The following is a 4,264-nucleotide window of genomic DNA, read 5'->3' on the forward strand; positions in this document are numbered from 1 at the left end:
AAAGTTCGATATTATTGTGGTTTCTTAAATCTTAATGGTGTAATGTGGAAGATAAAAGTATAATTCCCAACTGAGGTCCTAAAATTGTCAATTTGGTGGCTTGGAGCATGAGGATTAAAGCCCGATTTTAATACCTGATTATAGCTTAAGGCCGACTGAACCCAATCGAGTCCGTCCAAGCCCGACCTGATTATCTAAATGATTGATCACAATACAAGGTTTGAGGTTGGTTAAACCCGATTAGGCCCAACCGAACCCAACTGGTTGACACCCCATACCATTAGCCCCTGTACGCAAGGGGCCACGATCTCCCAAAGAGAACTCTTGCCCTTAAATCAAACTATTTTGACAATCTTTGCAAGTCAAACCAAACTATTTGGTCCAGATTGATGGCTTCTATATACATATGGTGGGCAATGGATTGCCAGTTCGGCATACTAGCCTGCCTTAGTATTTTAATCTGAATCGAATCAAAATCGATTCAATGGTTTCAAAGCATGGAATATGAGATTTCGCATATTAATTTTGTTCAATTTTTTTCTCTCTGTTTTTTGACTACACAACCCTTAATCTTTGAGATGCAGAGCCTACTCGCGCTATCTCCTTTATCCTGGCCGGAAGTGCCAGTCAAATAAACCCACCAACTGTTCAACACCTTGCCGCTGTAATAAACCCAAACCCTAGTTTTTTACTCCTCCCAATACCCCTCTTCAAACCCTGGTTTTTTTTTAATCCTCTCAACTACCCACTTCGGCCTTTACTCCTCAACTTTACCCTGTGAGTGGGAGTATGACGTCAAATGATGTTATGGAGGAGGACCTTCTAGGAGCCTTCGACGATGTAAATAATGATGAACCTGTTGCTATCGATGAGGATGAAATGGATTCGATTAAAGAGGACTGGAAATATACTCTGGTTGCCATGGTGATTGCGGACAAGCAGCCCCATCTGGAAGCAATAAGAAGATCTCTAATGAAAGCATGGAGCCCAGTAGGAGGAATGAAGGTGGAACTACAGGGGAGAGGTTTGTTTCTGATTAAACTCTTCCACCGCTTTGATGTCCAGAGAGCAGTTAACAATGGTCCGTGGATCGTGCTTGGACATTGGGTTTCTATTAAAATGTGGTTGCCAAATATTGATTGTCGTCTCGACATTTTCTCTCTTTTGAAGACATGGGTCCAGATCCATGGGTTACCACCGGCATATAGAACTTTCTCCATTGCGGCAAAGCTGGCAGCTAAGGCAGGGAAGCCTATTGAGGGCCAGGTGTGCTCTGGACCAAATCCTTCTCAGAACTTTGTTAGAATACTCCTGTGGATAGATGTGAGGAAACCCCTATGCAAAGGAGTAAAACTACAGAGAACCAGAGACATTATTTTGGAGGTGGATTTCAAGTATGAAAGGTTAGAGACCTTCTGCTACTTTTGTGGAAGATTGGGCCATATGGACTCCCATTGCCTGGAGTGCTTTCAATGGGTAGAAAATCATAGCCAGCAGCATGGATGCGAGGGTAAATATTTATGCAATGCGAGAGACCTCCGACCCTTCTCACCTAGAATCAGAGCAACAAAATCTGGAGTCAGGGACAGAAAAAAAGAGAGGGACACTGGGATACAGCAGTCGGAAAACCCCCATCTGCCGAGGAGCGAGTCCTCGCACTCAGAATATTGGAGGAATGCAGAGGGAGAAGATGCGCCACCCCTTGATCAGATTACGTTGAGCACCCTGCCGGTGAACCTCGCGACGGCCCCACCACCTTTGCGTTTAGCGCTGTCGAGCTCCCAAAAATGCAGTGAAGAGTCTAACATGGTGGGCCCCTCTAGGGCTGACGTGGCTCAAGAAAACCCATTGAGTGCCTCTCCACTATCGGCCCAGGTACTGTCTAACCTGTTTACCTCCCTTGCGGACTCCTCAAGTGGGCCTCCCACCTCTCAGGCCCAAAATTTTCATTCGGACTTCATTGAAGCTTTGGGCCGTTTAGGGGTAAGTATTACCATCCAACCTCACCCCTCTCCTTTCAACCAATCTGTTGACTCTCCCATCAAGTATACGGACCACCAAAACAGTAGCCTACACCTAACCCAATTCTTTGAGGAAATACCTGAATCGAAGGAGACTCCCAAATCTACCATTAAAATCAATCCAATCCCCCTGCTGCCAAACCAAAAGCCTACACCTAACCCAAGTCCTTTTTCTATAACCCCCTCCCATTGCCATACGTTGCTGTCCCCTCTAACAACACCCACTCAGCTAGAGGAGGAAGGTGGGACTAAGATGAATTTTGATGCTGTAACTGATGTTATTACGGCCCCCACCTCCCTGGACCACAGGCTGAGAGAGCATAGACCCCTTTCTGGAGGCCCTATTACTAATGGAAGAGGCTGGAAGCGTGCTGCCCGCTTCTCACCCTACCTCCCTCCCTCCTCAAGTGCAGCAGTTACTGATTCCGCGGGGTCCCAAAGTGATCGGGCCTGCGAGGGATTATGATGATTCTAAGCTGGAACTGCCAGGGGTTGGGGCGACCCCTGACAGTTCAGGTACTGAAGACTATGAAGTCTAAGTTTCGCCCAGATGTGGTTTTTTTTATGGAAACAGAATCTGACTCTGATAAAATGAAGATGTTATGTGATTCTCTTTTTTTTTCCAATTTTGTTACTGTTGACCCCACTGGCCTCAGTGGGGGGTTATGTGTTATGTGGAATGACAATGTTGACTTGCAGATTACATTATGTTCACCTAGAATCATTGACTGTGATATTTGTATGGCTGGATCTAGTGATTTGTGGAGGCTATCCTTCATTTATGGACCGCCTAAAACATCTAAAAGACAAGATTTTTGGAGGTAGCTCTTGGATTTGGGCTCAAATGTTTCTTGTCCGTGGGTGTTATGCGGTGATTTCAATGAAGTTTTGGCTGCAACAGAGAAGCAAGGTGGGAGGTTAAAGTCCTCTAAGCAGATTTCGAACTTCCAATCTTTTGTTGATACTACTGGCTTGATGGACATGTGCTCTAGTGGACCTTTCTTTACTTGGTCAACCAGGCGTAGGGGGAATGACCTTATCCGAGAGAAGTTAGATCGTGCCTTGTGTTCTCTTTCATGGAGAATTAAATTTCCTGATGCAAGACTTTTAGTGGAGCCGGCTTGTGGATCTGATCACTGCCCCCTTGTGTTGGAAGTCTTCCCTCCCCCCCTACAGGGAAGAGGCTTTTCAGATTTGAGGACAGGTGGAGAGCCCTTCCTGGATGTGAGAAGGAAGTGATTAGTGGTTGGAGTGAGGAGATGCAAGGGTCTTCTATGTTCAAAGTGTTGAAGAAGATCAAGAAAGTATGCTCCCGGTTGGCTGAATGGAAAAAGCTCCACGTTAGAGATGCAGATCTTGAGGTGACTAAACAGCTGGAGGTCATCAAGAATATCCAGGCCATGTCGTGGCACCCCTACTTGGTGGAGTGGGAATTGGAAGTGCAGCAGGAACTACAGTTCCTCCTTGACCAGCAGGAGTCTATCTGGAGGTAGAAAGCTCGTACTCTTTGGTTGAAGGAGGGGGATAGAAACACCAAGTTCTTCCACGCAACTGCTCTTCAAAGAAGAAGCAGGAATAAGATTAATAGGCTGATGAACAGGCAGGGGGAGTGGTTACAAAAAGAAGCTGACATTGATGTAGAGATATTTTCCTTCTTTGATAATCTCTTTGCCTCGGAAGGAGCCCACAACATGGAGAGAGCTCTTCAGTATATCCCTTCTAGTTTTACTGATGACATGAATAATACTCTCTGCCTTCCAATCTCTGATGAGGAGGTCAAATCTGCTGTCTTTAGTATGAAGCCGCTCAAGGCTCCTGGGCCTGATGGGCTTCCCCCAGTGTTTTTTCAGTCGTATTGGGCAACAGTTGGTCCTGCAGTGTGTAAGGCGATGAGATATTTTTTTGAGTCGGGCTTCCTCCTCAAAGAGCTCAATAAGACTCACATTCTCCTTATTCCAAAAGTCAAGGAGGCGGAAAGAGTTGATCAGTTCAGGCCGATAAGTTTGTGCAACGTGGTGTAGCGAATTTTTGCGAAAGTGCTTGCTAGAAGGCTTAAGAAATGCTTAGATCAAATTGTGGCCCCGGAGCAAACGACCTTTGTGGAAGGGAGAAGCATCTCTGAAAATGTTCTAATTGCACATGAGGCCCTTCATCATATCAGGCACACGAAGAGAGGGAGAAATTATGTGGCAGCAGTTAAGGTCGATATGCGGAAGGCCTATGACAGAATTGAATGAGAATTC

Source organism: Telopea speciosissima, chromosome 2, assembly GCF_018873765.1.
Source record: "Telopea speciosissima isolate NSW1024214 ecotype Mountain lineage chromosome 2, Tspe_v1, whole genome shotgun sequence".
Classification (NCBI taxonomy): Eukaryota; Viridiplantae; Streptophyta; class Magnoliopsida; order Proteales; family Proteaceae; genus Telopea; species Telopea speciosissima.